General features: G+C 49.1%; 16 non-coding genes across 16 annotated transcripts; 8 read left to right on the forward strand and 8 right to left on the reverse strand.

Annotated features, from left to right (window-relative positions):
• The first annotated feature begins 529 nt into the window (after positions 1 to 529).
• Positions 530 to 648, forward strand: LOC115781035 (5S ribosomal RNA). Its single transcript, XR_004020030.1, has one exon. It is a non-coding gene; the product is annotated as a 5S ribosomal RNA (ribosomal RNA).
• A 389-nt stretch (positions 649 to 1037) lies between these two features.
• Positions 1038 to 1156, reverse strand: LOC115781029 (5S ribosomal RNA). The gene has a single exon (XR_004020024.1). It is a non-coding gene; the product is annotated as a 5S ribosomal RNA (ribosomal RNA).
• Positions 1157 to 1798: 642 nt separating this feature from the next.
• LOC115781036 (5S ribosomal RNA) lies at positions 1799 to 1917 on the forward strand. Its single transcript, XR_004020031.1, has one exon. It is a non-coding gene; the product is annotated as a 5S ribosomal RNA (ribosomal RNA).
• Positions 1918 to 2306: 389 nt separating this feature from the next.
• On the reverse strand, positions 2307 to 2425 carry LOC115781022 (5S ribosomal RNA). The gene has a single exon (XR_004020017.1). It is a non-coding gene; the product is annotated as a 5S ribosomal RNA (ribosomal RNA).
• A 642-nt stretch (positions 2426 to 3067) lies between these two features.
• LOC115781037 (5S ribosomal RNA) lies at positions 3068 to 3186 on the forward strand. The gene has a single exon (XR_004020032.1). It is a non-coding gene; the product is annotated as a 5S ribosomal RNA (ribosomal RNA).
• Positions 3187 to 3574: 388 nt separating this feature from the next.
• Positions 3575 to 3693, reverse strand: LOC115781023 (5S ribosomal RNA). Its single transcript, XR_004020018.1, has one exon. It is a non-coding gene; the product is annotated as a 5S ribosomal RNA (ribosomal RNA).
• Positions 3694 to 4335: 642 nt separating this feature from the next.
• Positions 4336 to 4454, forward strand: LOC115781038 (5S ribosomal RNA). The gene has a single exon (XR_004020033.1). It is a non-coding gene; the product is annotated as a 5S ribosomal RNA (ribosomal RNA).
• A 388-nt stretch (positions 4455 to 4842) lies between these two features.
• Positions 4843 to 4961, reverse strand: LOC115781024 (5S ribosomal RNA). Its single transcript, XR_004020019.1, has one exon. It is a non-coding gene; the product is annotated as a 5S ribosomal RNA (ribosomal RNA).
• A 642-nt stretch (positions 4962 to 5603) lies between these two features.
• On the forward strand, positions 5604 to 5722 carry LOC115781040 (5S ribosomal RNA). Its single transcript, XR_004020035.1, has one exon. It is a non-coding gene; the product is annotated as a 5S ribosomal RNA (ribosomal RNA).
• A 388-nt stretch (positions 5723 to 6110) lies between these two features.
• On the reverse strand, positions 6111 to 6229 carry LOC115781025 (5S ribosomal RNA). Its single transcript, XR_004020020.1, has one exon. It is a non-coding gene; the product is annotated as a 5S ribosomal RNA (ribosomal RNA).
• Positions 6230 to 6871: 642 nt separating this feature from the next.
• LOC115781041 (5S ribosomal RNA) lies at positions 6872 to 6990 on the forward strand. Its single transcript, XR_004020036.1, has one exon. It is a non-coding gene; the product is annotated as a 5S ribosomal RNA (ribosomal RNA).
• A 388-nt stretch (positions 6991 to 7378) lies between these two features.
• On the reverse strand, positions 7379 to 7497 carry LOC115781016 (5S ribosomal RNA). The gene has a single exon (XR_004020012.1). It is a non-coding gene; the product is annotated as a 5S ribosomal RNA (ribosomal RNA).
• Positions 7498 to 8139: 642 nt separating this feature from the next.
• LOC115781042 (5S ribosomal RNA) lies at positions 8140 to 8258 on the forward strand. The gene has a single exon (XR_004020037.1). It is a non-coding gene; the product is annotated as a 5S ribosomal RNA (ribosomal RNA).
• Positions 8259 to 8646: 388 nt separating this feature from the next.
• Positions 8647 to 8765, reverse strand: LOC115781026 (5S ribosomal RNA). Its single transcript, XR_004020021.1, has one exon. It is a non-coding gene; the product is annotated as a 5S ribosomal RNA (ribosomal RNA).
• Positions 8766 to 9407: 642 nt separating this feature from the next.
• On the forward strand, positions 9408 to 9526 carry LOC115781043 (5S ribosomal RNA). Its single transcript, XR_004020038.1, has one exon. It is a non-coding gene; the product is annotated as a 5S ribosomal RNA (ribosomal RNA).
• A 388-nt stretch (positions 9527 to 9914) lies between these two features.
• LOC115781027 (5S ribosomal RNA) lies at positions 9915 to 10033 on the reverse strand. Its single transcript, XR_004020022.1, has one exon. It is a non-coding gene; the product is annotated as a 5S ribosomal RNA (ribosomal RNA).
• Between the last annotated feature and the right edge of the window lie 2715 nt (positions 10034 to 12748).

Here is a 12748-nt window from a genome sequence, read left to right on the forward strand (position 1 = left end):
TTGGGGCTCAGGCTCAAACAAATGCAGTCTTGGCCTCTTTGCCACACGTGGCTTTTCTCGGCGGGAGGCCTCACAAGTGCATCGACGCTTCTTCGCATTTAAAGGACAGACACATCAACGGAAGCACAAAGCCTTTTCTTCACTTTAGATCACAATACTCCGACATCTCATCGCTGCACTGCTATTTCCTTTACTGCACACGTCCTGCACATTTCCCTCATTCATTCGCAAAGCATAAACATGACCAGCGTTTCTTAGATTCGTTTCATATTCTATTTTTTTGCGGTGCAAAAGTTCGGACAATTTATAAGAAAGAAAGAAAAATGCACATTTCAAATGCCATCAAGCGCTACATCATCGAATATCAAAAGTGTGCCGCAGGACTGACACGCTTTTCGTTGACGCCACTGACATACCGAAAACATCGATGCTGCCGTCACCTACTTTGTGGAGCTAAACACAGCTCTGACGTCAAAGAAAGACAGCAACGTTTCCACTCATAAAAGGGCTTCTTTCGAGGGGCTCCTTCGCTTACGGCCACACCACCCTGAACACGCCCGATCTCGTCTGATCTCGGAAGCTAAGCAGGGTCGGGCCTGGTCAGTACTTGGATGGGAGACCGCCTGGGAATACCAGGTGCTGTAAGCTTTTCTTGCCTCCGGTGGGGTGGGCTGCTGCTCCACCCACAAATGCATGTCCCTTGCAGTTGTGGCGCCGCTTAAGGGGAAAACAAACAGGCTTTCCAGCTCTCCAACATTTACTGCCACAAAGCATTGTTGCAACCAAGAAATGAAGGACCCAAGGCATATTTCCAAAGTTCAGATGGCCCACGTCATCTGGGTGTCTCTCACCGCAATCTGAAGTTCACAGACTGTTCACGGCGCGTGTCCAATCCAGAACGCAGCGGCAGCTACTTGGCCGCACTTGCACTCTGATTTCTTGTGCCACCGTATTATTCAGTAGAGCAGCAAATAGGAACAAGGTCCAGCGAGAACAGAGACGGAGCGGCGGCACCGCCCCGTGCCAGAGGCAACAAAAGCTTACAGCACCTAGTATTCCCAGGCGGTCTCCCATCCAAGTACTGACCTGGCCCGACCCTGCTTAGCTTCCGAGATCAGACGAGATCGGGCGCGTTCAGGGTGGTATGGCCGTAAGCAAACACCGCGCTCACAAACAAGCTCTTTATAGGGCACAGAGTGCTAAACCGCCTCGACGCGCTGACACTTTGCACCTCACAATTCATATTTAGCGCATCCTACACACTTGGGATTGGGGCTCAGGCTCAAACAAATGCAGTCTTGGCCTCTTTGCCCCACGTGGCTTTTCTCGGCGGGAGGCCTCACAAGTGCATCGACGCTTCCTCGCATTTAAAGGACAGACACATCAACGGAAGCACAAAGCCTTTTCTTCACTTTAGATCACAATACTCCGACATCTCATCGCTGCACTGCTATTTCCTTTACTGCACACGTCCTGCACATTTCCCTCATTCATTCGCAAAGCATAAACATGACCAGCGTTTCTTAGATTCGTTTCATATTCTATTTTGTTGCGGTGCAAAAGTTCGGACAATTTATAAGAAAGAAAGAAAAATGCACATTTCAAATGCCATCAAGCGCTACATCATCGAATATCAAAAGTGTGCCGCAGGACTGACACGCTTTTCGTTGATGCCACTGACATACCGAAAACATCGATGCTGCCGTCACCTACTTTGTGGAGCTAAACGCAGCTCTGACGTCAAAGAAAGACAGCAACGTTTCCACTCATAAAAGGGCTTCTTTCGAGGGGCTCCTTCGCTTACGGCCACACCACCCTGAACACGCCCGATCTCGTCTGATCTCGGAAGCTAAGCAGGGTCGGGCCTGGTCAGTACTTGGATGGGAGACCGCCTGGGAATACCAGGTGCTGTAAGCTTTTCTTGCCTCCGGTGGGGTGGGCTGCTGCTCCACCCACAAATGCATGTCCCTTGCAGTTGTGGCGCCGCTTAAGGGGAAAACAAACAGGCTTTCCAGCTCTCCAACATTTACTGCCACAAAGCATTGTTGCAACCAAGAAATGAAGGACCCAAGGCATATTTCCAAAGTTCAGATGGCCCACGTCATCTGGGTGTCTCTCACCGCAATCTGAAGTTCACAGACTGTTCACGGCGCGTGTCCAATCCAGAACGCAGCGGCAGCTACTTGGCCGCACTTGCACTCTGATTTCTTGTGCCACCGTATTATTCAGTAGAGCAGCAAATAGGAACAAGGTCCAGCGAGAACAGAGACGGAGCGGCGGCACCGCCCCGTGCCAGAGGCAACAAAAGCTTACAGCACCTGGTATTCCCAGGCGGTCTCCCATCCAAGTACTGACCAGGCCCGACCCTGCTTAGCTTCCGAGATCAGACGAGATCGGGCGCGTTCAGGGTGGTATGGCCGTAAGCAAACACCGCGCTCACAAACAAGCTCTTTATAGGGCACAGAGTGCTAAACCGCCTCGACGCGCTGACACTTTGCACCTCACAATTCATATTTAGCGCATCCTACACACTTGGGATTGGGGCTCAGGCTCAAACAAATGCAGTCTTGGCCTCTTTGCCCCACGTGGCTTTTCTCGGCGGGAGGCCTCACAAGTGCATCGACGCTTCTTCGCATTTAAAGGACAGACACATCAACGGAAGCACAAAGCCTTTTCTTCACTTTAGATCACAATACTCCGACATCTCATCGCTGCACTGCTATTTCCTTTACTGCACACGTCCTGCACATTTCCCTCATTCATTCGCAAAGCATAAACATGACCAGCGTTTCTTAGATTCGTTTCATATTCTATTTTGTTGCGGTGCAAAAGTTCGGACAATTTATAAGAAAGAAAGAAAAATGCACATTTCAAATGCCATCAAGCGCTACATCATCGAATATCAAAAGTGTGCCGCAGGACTGACACGCTTTTCGTTGACGCCACTGACATACCGAAAACATCGATGCTGCCGTCACCTACTTTGTGGAGCTAAACGCAGCTCTGACGTCAAAGAAAGACAGCAACGTTTCCACTCATAAAAGGGCTTCTTTCGAGGGGCTCCTTCGCTTACGGCCACACCACCCTGAACACGCCCGATCTCGTCTGATCTCGGAAGCTAAGCAGGGTCGGGCCTGGTCAGTACTTGGATGGGAGACCGCCTGGGAATACCAGGTGCTGTAAGCTTTTCTTGCCTCCGGTGGGGTGGGCTGCTGCTCCACCCACAAATGCATGTCCCTTGCAGTTGTGGCGCCGCTTAAGGGGAAAACAAACAGGCTTTCCAGCTCTCCAACATTTACTGCCACAAAGCATTGTTGCAACCAAGAAATGAAGGACCCAAGGCATATTTCCAAAGTTCAGTGGCCCACGTCATCTGGGTGTCTCTCACCGCAATCTGAAGTTCACAGACTGTTCACGGCGCGTGTCCAATCCAGAACGCAGCGGCAGCTACTTGGCCGCACTTGCACTCTGATTTCTTGTGCCACCGTATTATTCAGTAGAGCAGCAAATAGGAACAAGGTCCAGCGAGAACAGAGACGGAGCGGCGGCACCGCCCCGTGCCAGAGGCAACAAAAGCTTACAGCACCTGGTATTCCCAGGCGGTCTCCCATCCAAGTACTGACCAGGCCCGACCCTGCTTAGCTTCCGAGATCAGACGAGATCGGGCGCGTTCAGGGTGGTATGGCCGTAAGCAAACACCGCGCTCACAAACAAGCTCTTTATAGGGCACAGAGTGCTAAACCGCCTCGACGCGCTGACACTTTGCACCTCACAATTCATATTTAGCGCATCCTACACACTTGGGATTGGGGCTCAGGCTCAAACAAATGCAGTCTTGGCCTCTTTGCCACACGTGGCTTTTCTCGGCGGGAGGCCTCACAAGTGCATCGACGCTTCCTCGCATTTAAAGGACAGACACATCAACGGAAGCACAAAGCCTTTTCTTCACTTTAGATCACAATACTCCGACATCTCATCGCTGCACTGCTATTTCCTTTACTGCACACGTCCTGCACATTTCCCTCATTCATTCGCAAAGCATAAACATGACCAGCGTTTCTTAGATTCGTTTCATATTCTATTTTGTTGCGGTGCAAAAGTTCGGACAATTTATAAGAAAGAAAGAAAAATGCACATTTCAAATGCCATCAAGCGCTACATCATCGAATATCAAAAGTGTGCCGCAGGACTGACACGCTTTTCGTTGACGCCACTGACATACCGAAAACATCGATGCTGCCGTCACCTACTTTGTGGAGCTAAACGCAGCTCTGACGTCAAAGAAAGACAGCAACGTTTCCACTCATAAAAGGGCTTCTTTCGAGGGGCTCCTTCGCTTACGGCCACACCACCCTGAACACGCCCGATCTCGTCTGATCTCGGAAGCTAAGCAGGGTCGGGCCTGGTCAGTACTTGGATGGGAGACCGCCTGGGAATACCAGGTGCTGTAAGCTTTTCTTGCCTCCGGTGGGGTGGGCTGCTGCTCCACCCACAAATGCATGTCCCTTGCAGTTGTGGCGCCGCTTAAGGGGAAAACAAACAGGCTTTCCAGCTCTCCAACATTTACTGCCACAAAGCATTGTTGCAACCAAGAAATGAAGGACCCAAGGCATATTTCCAAAGTTCAGAGGCCCACGTCATCTGGGTGTCTCTCACCGCAATCTGAAGTTCACAGACTGTTCACGGCGCGTGTCCAATCCAGAACGCAGCGGCAGCTACTTGGCCGCACTTGCACTCTGATTTCTTGTGCCACCGTATTATTCAGTAGAGCAGCAAATAGGAACAAGGTCCAGCGAGAACAGAGACGGAGCGGCGGCACCGCCCCGTGCCAGAGGCAACAAAAGCTTACAGCACCTGGTATTCCCAGGCGGTCTCCCATCCAAGTACTGACCAGGCCCGACCCTGCTTAGCTTCCGAGATCAGACGAGATCGGGCGCGTTCAGGGTGGTATGGCCGTAAGCAAACACCGCGCTCACAAACAAGCTCTTTATAGGGCACAGAGTGCTAAACCGCCTCGACGCGCTGACACTTTGCACCTCACAATTCATATTTAGCGCATCCTACACACTTGGGATTGGGGCTCAGGCTCAAACAAATGCAGTCTTGGCCTCTTTGCCCCACGTGGCTTTTCTCGGCGGGAGGCCTCACAAGTGCATCGACGCTTCCTCGCATTTAAAGGACAGACACATCAACGGAAGCACAAAGCCTTTTCTTCACTTTAGATCACAATACTCCGACATCTCATCGCTGCACTGCTATTTCCTTTACTGCACACGTCCTGCACATTTCCCTCATTCATTCGCAAAGCATAAACATGACCAGCGTTTCTTAGATTCGTTTCATATTCTATTTTGTTGCGGTGCAAAAGTTCGGACAATTTATAAGAAAGAAAGAAAAATGCACATTTCAAATGCCATCAAGCGCTACATCATCGAATATCAAAAGTGTGCCGCAGGACTGACACGCTTTTCGTTGACGCCACTGACATACCGAAAACATCGATGCTGCCGTCACCTACTTTGTGGAGCTAAACACAGCTCTGACGTCAAAGAAAGACAGCAACGTTTCCACTCATAAAAGGGCTTCTTTCGAGGGGCTCCTTCGCTTACGGCCACACCACCCTGAACACGCCCGATCTCGTCTGATCTCGGAAGCTAAGCAGGGTCGGGCCTGGTCAGTACTTGGATGGGAGACCGCCTGGGAATACCAGGTGCTGTAAGCTTTTCTTGCCTCCGGTGGGGTGGGCTGCTGCTCCACCCACAAATGCATGTCCCTTGCAGTTGTGGCGCCGCTTAAGGGGAAAACAAACAGGCTTTCCAGCTCTCCAACATTTACTGCCACAAAGCATTGTTGCAACCAAGAAATGAAGGACCCAAGGCATATTTCCAAAGTTCAGAGGCCCACGTCATCTGGGTGTCTCTCACCGCAATCTGAAGTTCACAGACTGTTCACGGCGCGTGTCCAATCCAGAACGCAGCGGCAGCTACTTGGCCGCACTTGCACTCTGATTTCTTGTGCCACCGTATTATTCAGTAGAGCAGCAAATAGGAACAAGGTCCAGCGAGAACAGAGACGGAGCGGCGGCACCGCCCCGTGCCAGAGGCAACAAAAGCTTACAGCACCTGGTATTCCCAGGCGGTCTCCCATCCAAGTACTGACCAGGCCCGACCCTGCTTAGCTTCCGAGATCAGACGAGATCGGGCGCGTTCAGGGTGGTATGGCCGTAAGCAAACACCGCGCTCACAAACAAGCTCTTTATAGGGCACAGAGTGCTAAACCGCCTCGACGCGCTGACACTTTGCACCTCACAATTCATATTTAGCGCATCCTACACACTTGGGATTGGGGCTCAGGCTCAAACAAATGCAGTCTTGGCCTCTTTGCCACACGTGGCTTTTCTCGGCGGGAGGCCTCACAAGTGCATCGACGCTTCCTCGCATTTAAAGGACAGACACATCAACGGAAGCACAAAGCCTTTTCTTCACTTTAGATCACAATACTCCGACATCTCATCGCTGCACTGCTATTTCCTTTACTGCACACGTCCTGCACATTTCCCTCATTCATTCGCAAAGCATAAACATGACCAGCGTTTCTTAGATTCGTTTCATATTCTATTTTGTTGCGGTGCAAAAGTTCGGACAATTTATAAGAAAGAAAGAAAAATGCACATTTCAAATGCCATCAAGCGCTACATCATCGAATATCAAAAGTGTGCCTCAGGACTGACACGCTTTTCGTTGACGCCACTGACATACCGAAAACATCGATGCTGCCGTCACCTACTTTGTGGAGCTAAACGCAGCTCTGACGTCAAAGAAAGACAGCAACGTTTCCACTCATAAAAGGGCTTCTTTCGAGGGGCTCCTTCGCTTACGGCCACACCACCCTGAACACGCCCGATCTCGTCTGATCTCGGAAGCTAAGCAGGGTCGGGCCTGGTCAGTACTTGGATGGGAGACCGCCTGGGAATACCAGGTGCTGTAAGCTTTTCTTGCCTCCGGTGGGGTGGGCTGCTGCTCCACCCACAAATGCATGTCCCTTGCAGTTGTGGCGCCGCTTAAGGGGAAAACAAACAGGCTTTCCAGCTCTCCAACATTTACTGCCACAAAGCATTGTTGCAACCAAGAAATGAAGGACCCAATGCATATTTCCAAAGTTCAGTGGCCCACGTCATCTGGGTGTCTCTCACCGCAATCTGAAGTTCACAGACTGTTCACGGCGCGTGTCCAATCCAGAACGCAGCGGCAGCTACTTGGCCGCACTTGCACTCTGATTTCTTGTGCCACCGTATTATTCAGTAGAGCAGCAAATAGGAACAAGGTCCAGCGAGAACAGAGACGGAGCGGCGGCACCGCCCCGTGCCAGAGGCAACAAAAGCTTACAGCACCTGGTATTCCCAGGCGGTCTCCCATCCAAGTACTGACCAGGCCCGACCCTGCTTAGCTTCCGAGATCAGACGAGATCGGGCGCTTTCAGGGTGGTATGGCCGTAAGCAAACACCGCGCTCACAAACAAGCTCTTTATAGGGCACAGAGTGCTAAACCGCCTCGACGCGCTGACACTTTGCACCTCACAATTCATATTTAGCGCATCCTACACACTTGGGATTGGGGCTCAGGCTCAAACAAATGCAGTCTTGGCCTCTTTGCCACACGTGGCTTTTCTCGGCGGGAGGCCTCACAAGTGCATCGACGCTTCCTCGCATTTAAAGGACAGACACATCAACGGAAGCACAAAGCCTTTTCTTCACTTTAGATCACAATACTCCGACATCTCATCGCTGCACTGCTATTTCCTTTACTGCACACGTCCTGCACATTTCCCTCATTCATTCGCAAAGCATAAACATGACCAGCGTTTTTTTAGATTCGTTTCATATTCTATTTTGTTGCGGTGCAAAAGTTCGGACAATTTATAAGAAAGAAAGAAAAATGCACATTTCAAATGCCATCAAGCGCTACATCATCGAATATCAAAAGTGTGCCGCAGGACTGACACGCTTTTCGTTGACGCCACTGACATACCGAAAACATCGATGCTGCCGTCACCTACTTTGTGGAGCTAAACGCAGCTCTGACGTCAAAGAAAGACAGCAACGTTTCACTCATAAAAGGGCTTCTTTCGAGGGGCTCCTTCGCTTACGGCCACACCACCCTGAACACGCCCGATCTCGTCTGATCTCGGAAGCTAAGCAGGGTCGGGCCTGGTCAGTACTTGGATGGGAGACCGCCTGGGAATACCAGGTGCTGTAAGCTTTTCTTGCCTCCGGTGGGGTGGGCTGCTGCTCCACCCACAAATGCATGTCCCTTGCAGTTGTGGCGCCGCTTAAGGGGAAAACAAACAGGCTTTCCAGCTCTCCAACATTTACTGCCACAAAGCATTGTTGCAACCAAGAAATGAAGGACCCAAGGCATATTTCCAAAGTTCAGAGGCCCACGTCATCTGGGTGTCTCTCACCGCAATCTGAAGTTCACAGACTGTTCACGGCGCGTGTCCAATCCAGAACGCAGCGGCAGCTACTTGGCCGCACTTGCACTCTGATTTCTTGTGCCACCGTATTATTCAGTAGAGCAGCAAATAGGAACAAGGTCCAGCGAGAACAGAGACGGAGCGGCGGCACCGCCCCGTGCCAGAGGCAACAAAAGCTTACAGCACCTGGTATTCCCAGGCGGTCTCCCATCCAAGTACTGACCAGGCCCGACCCTGCTTAGCTTCCGAGATCAGACGAGATCGGGCGCGTTCAGGGTGGTATGGCCGTAAGCAAACACCGCGCTCACAAACAAGCTCTTTATAGGGCACAGAGTGCTAAACCGCCTCGACGCGCTGACACTTTGCACCTCACAATTCATATTTAGCGCATCCTACACACTTGGGATTGGGGCTCAGGCTCAAACAAATGCAGTCTTGGCCTCTTTGCCCCACGTGGCTTTTCTCGGCGGGAGGCCTCACAAGTGCATCGACGCTTCTTCGCATTTAAAGGACAGACACATCAACGGAAGCACAAAGCCTTTTCTTCACTTTAGATCACAATACTCCGACATCTCATCGCTGCACTGCTATTTCCTTTACTGCACACGTCCTGCACATTTCCCTCATTCATTCGCAAAGCATAAACATGACCAGCGTTTCTTAGATTCGTTTCATATTCTATTTTGTTGCGGTGCAAAAGTTCGGACAATTTATAAGAAAGAAAGAAAAATGCACATTTCAAATGCCATCAAGCGCTACATCATCGAATATCAAAAGTGTGCCGCAGGACTGACACGCTTTTCGTTGACGCCACTGACATACCGAAAACATCGATGCTGCCGTCACCTACTTTGTGGAGCTAAACGCAGCTCTGACGTCAAAGAAAGACAGCAACGTTTCCACTCATAAAAGGGCTTCTTTCGAGGGGCTCCTTCGCTTACGGCCACACCACCCTGAACACGCCCGATCTCGTCTGATCTCGGAAGCTAAGCAGGGTCGGGCCTGGTCAGTACTTGGATGGGAGACCGCCTGGGAATACCAGGTGCTGTAAGCTTTTCTTGCCTCCGGTGGGGTGGGCTGCTGCTCCACCCACAAATGCATGTCCCTTGCAGTTGTGGCGCCGCTTAAGGGGAAAACAAACAGGCTTTCCAGCTCTCCAACATTTACTGCCACAAAGCATTGTTGCAACCAAGAAATGAAGGACCCAAGGCATATTTCCAAAGTTCAGTGGCCCACGTCATCTGGGTGTCTCTCACCGCAATCTGAAGTTCACAGACTGTTCACGGCGCGTGTCCAATCCAGAACGCAGCGGCAGCTACTTGGCCGCCCTTGCACTCTGATTTCTTGTGCCACCGTATTATTCAGTAGAGCAGCAAATAGGAACAAGGTCCAGCGAGAACAGAGACGGAGCGGCGGCACCGCCCCGTGCCAGAGGCAACAAAAGCTTACAGCACCTGGTATTCCCAGGCGGTCTCCCATCCAAGTACTGACCAGGCCCGACCCTGCTTAGCTTCCGAGATCAGACGAGATCGGGCGCGTTCAGGGTGGTATGGCCGTAAGCAAACACCGCGCTCACAAACAAGCTCTTTATAGGGCACAGAGTGCTAAACCGCCTCGACGCGCTGACACTTTGCACCTCACAATTCATATTTAGCGCATCCTACACACTTGGGATTGGGGCTCAGGCTCAAACAAATGCAGTCTTGGCCTCTTTGCCACACGTGGCTTTTCTCGGCGGGAGGCCTCACAAGTGCATCGACGCTTCTTCGCATTTAAAGGACAGACACATCAACGGAAGCACAAAGCCTTTTCTTCACTTTAGATCACAATACTCCGACATCTCATCGCTGCACTGCTATTTCCTTTACTGCACACGTCCTGCACATTTCCCTCATTCATTCGCAAAGCATAAACATGACCAGCGTTTCTTAGATTCGTTTCATATTCTATTTTGTTGCGGTGCAAAAGTTCGGACAATTTATAAGAAAGAAAGAAAAATGCACATTTCAAATGCCATCAAGCGCTACATCATCGAATATCAAAAGTGTGCCGCAGGACTGACACGCTTTTCGTTGACGCCACTGACATACCGAAAACATCGATGCTGCCGTCACCTACTTTGTGGAGCTAAACGCAGCTCTGACGTCAAAGAAAGACAGCAACGTTTCACTCATAAAAGGGCTTCTTTCGAGGGGCTCCTTCGCTTACGGCCACACCACCCTGAACACGCCCGATCTCGTTGGATCTCGTCCTCACTCAGGACGTCATGCTCTGTAAACTGGCTTTTCTTCCATTATTATTTAATTAGGCAGTGGAAGTGCACTAAAGGGGGAGTTTTTTATGGATGGTGGTTAGGGCGGACAGCCACCTATTAAAACAATCATTAAGATAGGGGTGTCTAAACTACGGCCCGCGGTCGAAACATGGCCCGAGCTTGTATTCTATATGGCCCATGCATCTCGTCCATATATGTGTTATTTTGGGCCTGACGGCCCAAGAATTTAATACAACTCAGCATCCAATTCCTCTTTTTAACTCACAGTGGCTGTGCTGTGTAACAGATGTCTCCCAACTGCTTCAAAATGTCAAAAAGAAGAAGATTGATTGATTAACCAATCAGAGCCCATGCTGTGTGATGCTGTGCATAGACATATACATATATATGCTGTACATATTGTGTACATACAGCGCTGCCTTCCTACATACAGACTTTGGCACCAGGGGACATCCCGCACCCCTCACTGCAAACAAAGCTACAACTTTTGCAGAGACACTTGTCACAAATGGAGCCCTGCACTACATGCTTCCCAGCTCTGCATCAGGTCATGGTTGGCAGTACGGATGTGCAAATGAAGCGGTATACAGCAGTTAGCGCTGGTGAGTTCAATGACAGCTTTTGGGATTTTGTCGCTATTGAAAATGACATGTTGTTTGACCCTGATGACGCTCCAACTCACCTGCTGCTGGAGATGACTGAGCTTCAGTGTGACAGCGACACCAGCATATCTCTTGCCTTTTTTTCAGTGCCGTGCCAAAAAGTGATTTTTGGTATTTGCTAAAAAAAAAAAAAAAAAAAAGATTTGCTGTATTTAAACAGGTGTAAATAACCTTTTGGCCTATAATCAGTCAAACATGTCTCTCATGAATGATATCAATTCATTCTGAATGAGAAAGAACGCTCTTGTCACAGGTAGAAGCTGCAGGCACATTTTGGCAAAGTGGCTTTTATATATTCTTTATTTATCAGAGTAAAACTAATTTTTTCAGAGAGATCTGGCCAAGGGGGCAGCAACAAATATAACATCACAGCTCTATAAAGATAGTTGATGTGGTCAAAAAGGACTGGGTTGATTAGAATGTAGATACAGTAAGACAGTCACAAAGATACTTGCAAAACAGGTCATAGCTTTATTTTATTTATAAGCCCTTCATAAATCCTGTTGACTACAGTCTACTTACCAACATAAGCAGAGACAACAAAAACTAATAAAAACATCTGAAATCACTTTTTGGCACAACTCCAGCAGCTGGATGAGATCAAGTTTCCGGAGATGAACAAAGAAAATGTTCGGCTTGTTTGGCTCCACATGTTTGTGTGAGCAGAAACATGTTCTGAACTGAAACAAGAACTGCTGAGATCCAGACTGAGTGACTCCGCCTCCCACTCTTTTGGAGCCACACCTGCCCTGTGTACCTGTGTGCCCTTCACATCAGTGTCAGCTCACCTGTTGCTCTGTTATCAGAATTACACAGCAGCATTTTACAGTTACTATATAAATTTCAGTTGGAAATTCAGAGCTTTGTGCTCTACATTTGGTTGCTTCATGTTTGTTTGCTGCATGGAAATGAAAGTATTAGATAACAATATTTATATGCATCTTTTATTGTTTGAAATAATGCCATAAGGGACTGTTGGCCCTCGGGCACTTTCACATTGTCAAATCTGGACCTCCCTGAAAACAGTTTAAAAACCCTTGATTTAAGAGAATCATTTAAGGAAACATCTTTAACATGTCAAAACTGGATGGGAAAAATTAAATTAAATTAAAAGAAAAAATCAAATACTAATGCGTCACACAATTTATGCAAACTCCCGATTCGTGTGCTCTATTGGATAGGATGACTGAAGTCTGATGGAACGAGACAGACTGGCACTTCAAGTAATTATTCATTTAAATAACTCCATCTTCAGTGTTGCTTTTTTGAATATTTGTTGCCTATTTATTTCATTTTGCTTGATGATTTTGTGATTTCTGTTGACTGTACAACAATCTTC

This window comes from Archocentrus centrarchus, chromosome 5 (assembly GCF_007364275.1).
Source record: "Archocentrus centrarchus isolate MPI-CPG fArcCen1 chromosome 5, fArcCen1, whole genome shotgun sequence".
In the NCBI taxonomy this organism is placed as follows: domain Eukaryota; kingdom Metazoa; phylum Chordata; class Actinopteri; order Cichliformes; family Cichlidae; genus Archocentrus; species Archocentrus centrarchus.